Here is a 12,410-nt window from a genome sequence, read left to right on the forward strand (position 1 = left end):
TTGATAGTTCCTGGCCTTACATTTAAGTCTTTAATCCATTTTGAGCTTATTTTTGTGTATGGTGTTAGGGAATGATCTAATCTCATACTTTTACATGTCCCTGTCCAGTTTTCCCAGCACCACTTATTGAAGAAACTGTCCTTTCTCCACTGTACATTCCTGCCTCCTTTATCAAAGATAAGTTGACCATATGTGATTGGGTTTATCTCTGGGCTTTCTATCCTGTTCCATTGATCTATCTTTCTGTTTTGGTGCCAGTACCACACTGTCTTGATTACTGTAGCTTTGTAGTATAGTCTGAAGTCAGGGAGCCTGATTCCTCCAGCTCCGTTTTTTGTTCTCAAGATTGCTTTGGCTATTCGGGGTCTTTTGTTTTTCCAAACAAATTTTGAAATTTTTTGTTCTAGTTCTGTGAAAAATGCCAGTGGTAGTTTGATAGGGATTGCATTGAATCTGTAGATTGCTTTGGGTAGTAGAGTCATTTTCACAATATTGATTCTTCTAATCCAGGAGCATAGTATATCTCTCCATCTATTTGTATCATCTTTAATTTCTTTCATCAGTGTCTTATAATTTTCTGCATACAGGTCTTTTGTCTCCTTAGGTAGGTTTATTCCTAGATATTTTATTCTTTTTGTTGCAATGGTAAATGGGAGTGTTTTCTTGATTTCACTTTCAGATTTTTCATCATTAGTGTACAGGAATGCCAGAAATTTCTGTGCATTAATTTTGTATCCTGCTACTTTACCAAATTCATTGATTAGCTCTAGTAGTTTTCTGGTAGCATCTTTAGGATTCTCTGTGTATAGTATCATGTCATCTGCAAACAGTGACAGCTTTACTTCTTCTTTTCCGATTTGGATTCCTTTTATTTCCTTTTCTTCTCTGATTCCTGTGGCTAAAACTTCCAAAACTAAGTTGAATAAGAGTGGTGAGAGTGGGCAGCCTTGTCTTGTTCCTGATCTTAGTGGAAATGGTTTCAGTTTTTCACCATTGAGGACAATGTTGGCTGTGGGTTTGTCATATATGGCCTTTATTATGTTGAGGAAAGTTCCCTCTATGCCTACTTTCTGCAGGGTTTTTATCATAAATGGGTGTTGAATTTTGTCGAAAGCTTTCTCTGCATCTATTGAGATGATCATATGGTTTTTCTTCTTCAATTTGTTAATATGGTGTCCCACATTGATTGATTTGCATATATTGAAGAATCCTTGCATTCCTGGAATAAACCCCACTTGATCATGGTGTATGATCCTTTTAATGTGCTGTTGGATTCTGTTTGCTAGTATTTTGTTGAGGATTTTTGCATCTCTGTTCATCAGTGATATTGATCTGTAGTTTTCTTTCTTTGTGACATCCTTGTCTGGTTTTGGTGTCAAGGTGATGGTGGCCTCGTAGAATGAGTTTGGGAGTGTTCCTCCCTCTGCTATATTTTGGAAGAGTTTGAGAAGGATGGGTGTTAGCTCTTCTCTAAATGTTTGATAGAATTCGCCTGTGAAGCCATCTGGTCCTGGGCTTTTGTTTGTTGGAAGATTTTTAATCACAGTTTCAATTTCAGTCCTTGTGATTGGTCTGTTCATATTTTCTATTTCTTCCTGATTCAGTCTTGGCAGGTTGTGCATTTCTAAGAATTTGTCCATTTCTTCCAGGTTGTCCATTTTATTGGCATAGAGTTGCTTGTAGTAATCTCTCATGATCTTTTGTATTTCTGCAGTGTCAGTTGTTACTTCTCCTTTTTCATTTCTAATTCTATTGATTTGAGTCTTCTCCCTTTTTTTCTTGATGAGTCTGGCTAATGATTTGTCTATTTTGTTTATCTTCTCAAAGAACCAGCTTTTAGTTTTATTGATCTTTGCTATCGTTTCCTTCATTTCTTTTTCATTTATTTCTGATCTGATCTTTATGATTTCTTTCCTTCTGCTAGCTTTGGGGACTTTTTGTTCTTCTTTCACTAATTGCTTTAGGTGAAGGGTCAAGTTGTTTACTGGAGATGTTTCCTGTTTCTTAAGGTGGGATTGTATTGCTATAAAGTTCCCCCTTAGAACTGCTTTTGCTGCGTCCCATAGGTTTTGGGTCGTCGTGTTTCCATTGTCATTTGTTTCTAGGTATTTTTTTATTTCCTCTTTGATTTCTTCAGTGATCACTTCGTTATTGAGTAGTGTATTGTTTAGCCTCCATGTGTTTGTATTTTTTACAGATCTTTTCCTGTAATTGATGTCTAGTCTCATAGCATTGTGGTCTGAAAAGATACTTGATACAATTTCAATTTTCTTAAATTTACCAAGGCTTGATTTGTGACCCAAGATATGATCTATCCTGGAGAATGTTCCATGAGCACTTGAGAAAAATGTGTATTCTGTTGTTTTAGGATGGAATGTCCTATAAATATCAATTAAGTCCATCTTGTTTAATGTATCATTTAAAGCTTGTGTTTCCTTATTTTCATTTTGGATGATCTGTCCATTGGTGAAAGTGGGGTGTTAAAGTCCCCTACTATGATTGTGTTACTGTCGATTTCTCCTTTTATGGCTGTTAATATTTCCCTTATGTATTGAGGTGCTCCTATGTTGGGTGCATAAATATTTACAATTGTTATATCTTCTTCTTGGATTGATCCCTTGATCATTATGTAGTGTCCTTCTTTGTCTCTTCTAGTAGTCTTTATTTTAAAGTCTATTTTGTCTGATATAAGAATTGCTACTCCAGCTTTCTTTTGGTTTCCATTTGCATGGAATATCTTTTTCCATCCCCTTACTTTCAGTCTGTATGTGTCTCTAGGTCTGAAGTGGGTCTCTTGTAGACAGCATATATATGGGTCTTGTTTTTGTATCCGTTCAGCCAATCTGTATCTTTTGGTGGGAGCATTTAGTCCATTTACATTTAAGGTAATTATTGATATGTATGTTCCTATTCCCATTTCCTTAATTGTTTTGGGTTCGTTATTGTAGGTATTTTCCTTCTGTTGCGTTTCTTGCCTAGAGAAGTTCCTTTAGCATTTGTTGTAAAGCTGGTTTGGTGGTGCTGAACTCTCTCAGCTTTTGCTTGTCTGTATAGGTTTTAATTTCTCCATCAAATCTGAATGAGATCCTTGCTGGGTAGAGTAGTCTTGGTTGCAGGTTTTTCTCCTTCATCACTTTAATTATGTCCTGCCACTCCCTTCTGGCTTGTAGAGTTTCTGCTGAGAGATCAGCTGTTAACCTGATGGGGATTCCCTTGTGTGTTATTTGTTGTTTTTCCCTTGCTGCTTTTAATATGATTTCTTTGTGTTTAATTTTTGACAGTTTGATTAGTATGTGTCTTGGCATATTTCTCCTTGGATTTATTCTGTATGGGACTCTCTGTGTCTCCTGGACTTGATTAACTATTTCCTTTCCTATATTAGGGAAGTTTTCAACTATAATCTCTCCAAATATTTTCTCAGTCCCTTTCTTTTTCTCTTCTTCTTCTCGAACCCCTATAATTCGAATGTTGGTGTGTTTAATGTTGTCCCAGAGGTCTCTGAGACTGTCCTCTGTTCTTTTCATTCTTTTTTCTTTATTTTGCTCTGCAGCAGTTATTTCCACTATTTTATCTTCCACCTCACTTATCCGTTCTTCTGCCTCAGTTATTCTGCTATTGATCCCATCTAGAGTATTTTTTATTTCGTTTATTGTGTTTTTAATCGATGCTTGATTCATCTTTAGTTCTTCTAGGTCCTTGTTAACTGTTTCTTGCGTTTTGTCTATTCTATTTCCAAGATTTTGGACCTTGGAAATAGAATCTTGGATCATCTTTACTATCATTATTCTGAATTCTTTTTCAGGTAGACTGCCTATTTCCTCTTCATTTTTTAGGTCTGTTGGGTTTTTATCTTGCTCCTTCTGCTGTGTGTTTTTCTGTCTTCTCACTTTGCTTATCCTACTGTGTTTGGGGTCTCCTTTTTGCAGGCTGCAGGTTCGTAGTTCCCGTTGTTTTTGGTGTCTGTCCCCAGTGTAAGGTTGGTTCAGTGGGTTGTGTAGGCTTCCTGGTGGAGGGGACTAGTGCCTGTGTTCTGGTGGATGAGGCTGGATCTTGTCTTTCTGGTGGGCAGGTCCACGTCTGGTGGTGTGTTTTGGGGTGTCTGTGGACTTTTTATGATTTTAGGCAGCCTCTCTGCTAATGGGTGGCGTTGTGTTCCTGTCTTGCTAGTTGTTTGGCATAGGGTGTCCAGCACTGTAGCTTGCTGGTCGTTGAGTGAAGCTGGGTGCTGGTGTTGAGATGGAGATCTCTGGAAGATTTTCGCCGTTTGATATTATGTGGAGCTGGGAGGTCTCTTGTGGACCAGTGTCCTGAAGTTGGCTCTCCCACCTCAGAGGCACAGCAGTGACTCCTGGCTCCTTAATTTGGGATGATTCATTGTCTATTCATGTATTCCACAGATGCAGGGTACATCTAGTTGATTGTGGAGCTTTAATCCGCTGCTTCTGAGGCTGCTGGGAGAGGTTTCCCTTTCTCTTCTTTGTTCTCACAGCTCCTGGGTCTCAGCTTTGGATTTGGCCCCGCCTCTGCGTGTAGGTCGCTGGAGGGCGTCTGTTCTTTGCTCAGACAGGACAGGGTTAACGGAGCAGCCGCTTCGGGGACTCTGGCTCACTCAGGCCGGGGGGCAGTGAGGGGCACGGAGTGCGGGTGGAGCCTGCAGCGGCAGAGGCCGGAGTGATGTTGCACCAGCCCGAGGCGTGCCGTGCGCTCTCCCAGGGAAGCCGCCCCTGGATCCCGGGACCCCGGCAGTGACGGGCTTCACAGGCTCCCCGGAAGGGCGGTGTGGACAGTGACCTGCGCTCACACACAGGCCTCTTGGCGGCGGCAGCAGCAGCAGCCCCAGCGTCCCACGCCCGTCTCTGGGGTCCGCGCTTTCAGCCGCGACTCGCGCCCGTTTCTGGAGCTCCTTTAAGCAGTGCTCTTAATCCCCTCTCCTCGCGCACCAGGAAACAAAGAGGGAAGAGAAAGTCTCTTGCCTCTTCGGCAGGTCCAAACTTTTTCCCCCGACTCCCTCCCGGCTAGCTGTGGCGCATTAGTCCCTTCAGGCTGTGTTCACGCCGCCAGCCCCAGTCCTCTCCCTGCGCTCCGACTGAAGCCCGAGCCTCAGCTCCCAGTGCCGCCCGTCCCGGCGGGCGAGCAGACAAGTCTCTCGGGCTGGTGAGTGCCGGTTGGCACCGAACCTCTGTGCGGGAATCTCTCCACTTTGCCCTACCCAGGTACGTGGGGAGTTTCTTGCCTTTTGGGAGGTCTGAGGTCTTCTGCCAGCATACAGTAGGTGTTCTGTAGGAGTTGTTCCACGTGTAGGTGTATTTCTGGTGTATCTGTCCAATGTTTTTTATTGATTTATGAAATTTCAGACTAAAGGGGACAATCAGGCGCCCTTCTGTCCATGGGATTGAATTCCTTCCTGACAGGTCAGGGGCAGTGTGTCTTTAAGGTTGTTTCTGTAAGTTTTCCAGTGTTGAAATAACTTAAGTATTTATAGTTCTTTTATCACACTAACTGATTATATAAGTTTTAATATGTTTGGTACCTGATATTCATTAGAGCACAGAGCACCAAGGACATTACTGCATTTATGAACAACCTACAAGGGAAGGAGAGAAACCGACTTCTGGTGGCTGGGTTAGCCATGATTTATAAAGGCTTGAAAATGTGCTCCACTGTACTTATAAAAATAGGGCTGTCTTGAGAGTGCCACACGAGAGTGAATTTGCCTGTGCATTTTTATTTTATGAGTGATATATCCAATGACATGAACCTTGAAAGTCTGGGAAAATCTCCCAGTGTTTAAAAACAGAAAAACCTTACCTTTCCCTCAGCTTCTTTCTTTTAAGCTACAATGTAATTTCTTTAAGGCTATGTACAGATGTTAATGTACAGGCATTTACTAATGCTCAGTTTTACATTTGTAGTTTTTTTTTTTTTTTTTTTAGGACTTCATGGTCTTTTGCATAAAGGTAGAGTCATTGACCACTCACCGTGAGAGAAATTCACTGTGAGCCATATACTAAAGACAGGTCCCATCACAGTCGAGGTGGTTCTCTTCCTCTGCTGAAAGGATCCTGGATCAGCTGGATGGCAGTCCCAGACCAGAATGCACAAGGCTTTCTCTTGATTGGAAGGAGAGGCTGCATGTTTTCTTTACTTGTTGTTTACTTGATTGAACACTTGGACCTTTCAGTTAGGAGGTAGGAACTCTTAAGATTATCTTTCAGAATAAAAATTAACCATTTAAATGTAGTCAGAGCAACTTCTAGATATTGTTGTAGTTCTCTGGAGAAGTACTTCCATATTTTAAAGTGTATACAGATTACCTGGGGTTCTTTTTAGAAATACAGATTCTGATTAGGAAGGTCTGAGATGGTACTTGAGTCTGCATTTTGAACAGACTCCTGGGTGATACCTACGCTGCTGTCCCTGGCCACAGTTTGAGTAGGAAGGTTCTAGGGCAGTGCTTTCAAATAGACTTCTCTGTGAGCATTGAACAATGTTCTGTATCTCTGTGGTGCAATATGATAGCCACTAGCAACATATGGTATTGAGCACTGGATTTTCAGTTTTATTTAATTTTAATTAATTTTTAAGTAGTTATATGTGGCTGTGGCTACCATATAGGGCAACATAGCATTTAGAGAGTAAGATAAACAATTGAGAAATTTATGTTTAATGGTAACAGCCCATGTAGGATCATGGTGAATTCTAGAACTGTGGCCAAGATTGTCCCCACTTAACTTTACCACTGCTTAAACTTTGTCTGCAAGAGAAAATATATGCAGATAGAGTTGCTGGATTGCAAGCTCCTTGTTAGGAAGGACGACCCCCCCCCCCCCCACTATGTTTCCAGCATTCTATTCAGCCTGTACTTGGGAGTAGGGGGACAGAACTTAGGTGGCATTGACATGTAGTATTTTGCTTGGGTTTTGGGAGGCTTCTTTCTTGTTTCTCTTTTGAGGTTCTATTAAATGGTATCCTGTTGGTTATAGGACATTCTTCATTCATTCATTGATTCAACAAATATATCCATTTTGCTCGGTACTGTTATTCCAGGCTCTGGGGATATAATGGTAAAGAAATCAGACAAAGTGATTTTCTTTTGGAATTTATATTCTAGTGGCAACAACACAAAATAAGACTTAACAAACAAAGAATCTTTTCCTAAAAATGACTGGGCCTAGTTCCTAGGGAATGTGTGTATGGTTCGTAATTGTGGTTTCATGGACGTGGCCCCCATAGTCTTTTGGGAAACCTATATCCAGTTGCTCAGAATCCCTCATGATAAACTTCTTTACTTCACATTTCTACTGTGAGGCTGTGACCAAGTCTGCAGAAGACTTGCCAAATAGTTCTTTTTTTTCTTCTTCTTCATTATTCCTTCAGCCATTTTCTTTTAAGGAGTTTGCTACTCAGAGTAGAAAGAAATCCATTTCATTTACTGGGCCTCAAACAGGGTCGGTCTTAGAAGGGCCACGGTTTTTCTGAAGCTCATCTTTTGGAGCAGGCTTGTTTCTCCATGATTTTGAGAATTCTTTTTTGAGGTATAATTAACATACAGTATTATTGGTTTCAGGTGTACAATATAATGATTCATTATTGTATATGTTGTGAAATGATCACCACAGTAAGTCCATCACCATACGTAGTTACAAAAATTTTTTTTCTTGTGATGAGGACTTTTAAATCTATTCTCTTATCAACTTTCAAATATGCAAGACAATATTATTAACTATGGTCCCCGTGCTGTATATTACATCCCCACGATTATTTTATAGCTGGAAGTGTGTACCTTTTGAACCACTTTACCCGTTTCAACTCCCCCCCTCATCCTTCTGACAACTTCCAGTCTCTCCTCTGTATATGTGAGCTTGTTTTTGTTTTTGTTTTTGTTAAGATTCCACATGTAAGTGAGACCATTCAGTATGTGTCTTCCTCTGACTTATTTCATTTAGCATAATGTCCTCAAGGTCCAATCATATTGTTGCAAATGGCAAGATTTCATTCTTTTTTACGGCTGAATAATATCCCATTATATATACTATATATAGTATATATATACCACAGTTTCTTTATCTGTTTATCCATTGATGGGCACTTAGGTTGCTTCCATATCTTGGCTATTGTAAATAATGCTGCAGTGAACATAGGGGTGCAGATATCTTTTCTAATTAGTGTTTTTGTTTTCTTCAGGTAAATACCCATAAGTGGAATTGCTGTATCATATGGTAGTTCTGTTTTTAATTTTTTGAGGAACCTCCACACGCTGGAGGTTGCAGTACTTTACGTTCCATCAACGGTGTACTAGGGTTCTCTTTTCTTCACATCCTTACCAACACGTTTTCTTTCTTATCTTTTTTTTTGCGGTGCGCCGGCCTCTCACTGTTGTGGCCTCTCCCGTTGCGGAGCACAGGCTCCGGACGCGCAGGCTCAGTGGCCATGACTCACGGGCCCAGCCGCTCCGCGGCACGTGGGATCTTCCCAGACTGGGGCACGAACCCGTGTCCCCTGCATTGGCAGGCGGACTCTCAACCACTGTGCCACCAGGGAAGCCCTATTTCTTATCATTTTGATAATAGCCATCCTAACAGGTATGAGGTGATATCTTATTGTGGTTTAATTTTTTTGGCTTTTTGAGGTGATCTTTATTCATTTATATCAGGAATAATAAAAAGCAGAGGTTTTGGTTAAGCCAGGGCAAATAAGAATCATTTGTGACAGGAAAACATGGGGAGACTGGGACCACAAGGCTATCTGGAGTTGGTTCAAATCATGATTATTGTGTGCATTTCCCTGAGGATTAGTGATGTTGAGCATCTTTGCATGTAGCTGTTGGCCATTGTATGTCTTCTTTGGAAAAATGTCCATTCCGATCTCCTGCTCATTTTAATTTATTTTTTATTTTATTTTTTTTCCTGCTCATTTTTAAATCAGATTTTTTATTTGGTTACTAAGTTATGTGAGTTCTTTATATATTTTCGATATGAACTCCTTATGAGATATATGATTTGCAAATATTTATTCCCATTCAGTAGGTTACCTTTTCATTTTCTTGATGATTTCCTTTCCTGTGCAGTAGCTTTTTAGTTTGATGTAGAAGAAATTTTTTCTGTTGCATTTCATTTTATTACAGTCCTGTATCTGTGTTCCAGAAATGGATGGCTATTTAATACACAACCCAAAGCACTCCTGAAATTGGTCTTGTTAACTTTCAAAAGTATCCCATTTCTTTCTCAATATATTAAATCAAAAGGAAAAAGTCTTTAAAAAATAATCAGTGGGTTTTGTGCATCACAGGAAAAGCATCTTTACTAAACAAGAGGAAATAATTTGTTAGGAATCTGACCAAATACACAAAGCAGCAGATATGACTCCTGGTAGAAAAGGGAATGTAAATAGATACCCCACCCCCAAAGTATATATATTTCACATGAGTGTGAAAAAGCTCTTCTTCTCTCTCCCCATCCTTTCCCTCCTATACACTCTACATTACATTTTAATTTCTTTAAGGGGGAAAAATAAATGCAGCAAAGCTATAAAAACTCATTAATTCAGATTCTACTAGTGTGTGGTTTATATTTAGGTAAGTGCTAAAGTTATTTTTTTAATACTTAGCAAATCCCATTGTCACAGATATGAGACCAGATTTGGGCAGGACTAATTCAGTAAGACTTTTTTTTCCTTTGGCTGCGTTGGGTCTTGGTTGCTGCGTGGGGGCTCTCTCTAGTTGCGGTGAGCAGGGGCTACTCTTCTTTGCGGTGCGTGGGCTTCTCATTGTGGTGGCTTCTCTTGTTGCGGAGCATGGGCTCTAGGCTCGTGGGCTTCAGTAGTTGCAGCACGCAGGCTTAGTTGCTCCGTGGCATGTGGGATCTTCCCGGACCAGGGAGCGAACCCGTGTCCCCTGCACTGGCAGGCGGATTCTTAACCACGGTGCCACCAGGGAAGTCCCCTAATTCAGTAAGACTTTCTACAGGAGAAATAGCTGTTTCAGTTTTCAGCTGGATTCTTACATTAGTAATAGATGTAGACTGACAGAAGGCAAAGGAAAAGCTTTAACAAGTGAGCCCTAAGAGCCCACAGCAGCCGGCACAGGCTGAGCAAGGCCCTTGGGGCAGCATGGAGAGATGTGGGAACAGATGTATATGTATAACTGATTCACTTTGTTGTAAAGCAGAAACTAACACAGCGTTGTACAGCAATTACACTCCAATAAAGATGTTAAAAAAATAAAAATAAAAACAGACAAAAAACAGAGAGGGCGGGTGGCACGAGGCAGGAGGTGGTAATGGGTGTGGGGTCTGAGAGGGAGTAGGCTTTGGCCCCTTGGTTCTCTCCATTTGCCTTTGTCCTGGCTCAGGCACTCACCTCACCTGCGCCTGCGCTGTCGCCTGTGGTTGGTTCTGTTTGTGCTCGTACTTTCTCTCTATACATCCTTCAAATGTGGCCAGTGTGAGCTTTCTTCACATGCTAACTAGACTTTTCATGCTCTAGCAATGTTTAGTTTTGAATCCCACGGGTTAAGTACGTAGCAGGTAATTAATAAATGTTTGCTGAATGCATTTTGGAAATGATGGTCATTCAATGGGAAGTATCAATGGCCTTGTTTTAAAAGGGAGCAGAAAAAAGTCTTAACGTAAAAGAGGAATTTGGTCTCTCTTTAAATCACCCTACCCTAAATAGCTCTAATTTTTCAACATAAGGAAGAAATCAGAAATTCCAGATAAGGTCAAGATTAATATTTTATGAAGTTTTATTTGTTGTTAAAGACAGTTCACGTGGTGACAAGAAATGCAAACAGCAAAAATAAACTGCAATGTATTTAACAAAGGGGCGCCTTATTTGAAAGGAAAGATTTGATGTTATGCTGAGTTCTGTGACAACTGCTCTGATCAAGAGCCACATGACATTTAAGGCTATTTCTACCGAGAACCTACAACTAGAAGATTTTTTTTGTTCTTTATTATGCTATTAGAAATGACAGTTTGACAATTCAGATGCCTCTTAGTTTTCCTTAGGAATTTACTCCTGAGAAACAGAAAGACCAGGAATCTAGTTCTGACTTTTAATTCTTCTAAAATACCTTACTGAGCATCATTTCATTTACCTCTCAGAACATTTACTTCCCCTGGTTGATGCCACTCCTTATTTAGTTAAACAGTAAATAAAACTGATTAGACTAGTACTTATTGGAACAGTAAACTCAGAGCAGGAGAACTGGTTGGAATAGTAAAGCTACCTGCCACATGGGGTTGCTCTCTGCCCTCTCCCTTTATCTCTCTGTCTTTGACCAGATGCCAAGTTGTTGTATCAAGACATCACAGGCATTTGCCCACGGTTAATGCCGGTACATCTTAATGAAAAGTATTAGACATGGGGTGGAGAAATTACTTGATTTCTTTGATGTCCCTTTTCTTGATTTCTTTGTGTTCACTTTTCTTTGGGCCAGTGTGCCAGTGTTTATTTTAGTGGTTGTTTTATAGATGGCAATTTAAACTGTTAGAACAAAGTGGGTTCTTAAATGATAAAGTTTAACTTTTCTTCCTTTTGTTGAATGGGTTTCATGGTAGTATGTTGTGATGTTAAATATACATTTGGCTTCAGTGGTTACTTTGGACAGTTTTCTTAGAGCACTTCATGATAGGTTAAAAATTGTAGCCTTTTGAGGCTTTAAAATATGAGCTAAAATGTTAATTTATTTCATGTGTGTGTGCTAGATGTAATACAGAGATAAAATTCTCTTGACATGAGTAAGGAGGTGTCTTCTTGCAAGGGCTGGTGCTTAAGGGAAGGCTTAATTAAGGAGAGGAGATTTGAATTAGATCTTGAAAGATGAAAGTAATCTGATTATGTAGAGGTGAGAAGAAAAAGTATGTCATATGCAGGAAAGTGATGGAGCATAGGCAAAGGAGTAAAAAGCTCAGAGTGTTAACTTAATTTCTGGTATATATTAGAGAGAACCTTTTTAGAGTATTCCTGTGCTGCTCCATCCGTCAGTTAGAGAAGCAATGGTATAACACATTTGAAAAGGGAGTTGAGTGACAGAAGGAGAGAGTAGATGGGAAAGATAGATTGGGACCCGATTATGGCTCCTAACTCCTGGATGAAGGGGTTTGAACTTTAGACTTTATTCTGTAAGCAGTGCAGAACTACTGAGAGCAACAGAAGTTTTTGTTTTAGGAAGATTACTGTATATACAATGAGGTAGGAAATGAGGCTGGACATTGGCTAACCATTTCAGAAGATTTTTTAAATTTCAGGGAAAAGATCGAAGACACATACTAGGGTATCTCACTACCAGTAAAGATGGAGGGCAGGGGAGGGATGTAAAGCTTAGTAGAGGTAGAATAGATAAGCTCTGGTTTTTATTTGTTTTATCATGTTGGCAAGTACATCATTCCTTTGAGCCTGTTTTCTTGTTA

General features: G+C 40.1%; 1 protein-coding gene across 6 annotated transcripts in view; it reads left to right on the forward strand.

Annotated features, from left to right (window-relative positions):
• PSD3 (pleckstrin and Sec7 domain containing 3) overlaps positions 1 to 12,410 on the forward strand; it is a 567,622-nt gene that overhangs the window by 168,796 nt on the left and 386,416 nt on the right. Inside the window, exon 1 of one of the 6 annotated variants that reach the window (XM_060086130.1) lies at positions 6,146 to 6,188. The exons of the other annotated variants lie outside the window; for them this stretch is intronic. The gene's annotated coding sequence lies outside the window, so the exon portion shown is untranslated. Of the gene's footprint in view, positions 1 to 6,145; positions 6,189 to 12,410 lie in introns of those variants that run through there. 6 annotated transcript variants of the gene reach the window in all.

This window comes from Mesoplodon densirostris, chromosome 20, assembly GCF_025265405.1.
Source record: "Mesoplodon densirostris isolate mMesDen1 chromosome 20, mMesDen1 primary haplotype, whole genome shotgun sequence".
NCBI lineage: Eukaryota > Metazoa > Chordata > Mammalia > Artiodactyla > Ziphiidae > Mesoplodon > Mesoplodon densirostris.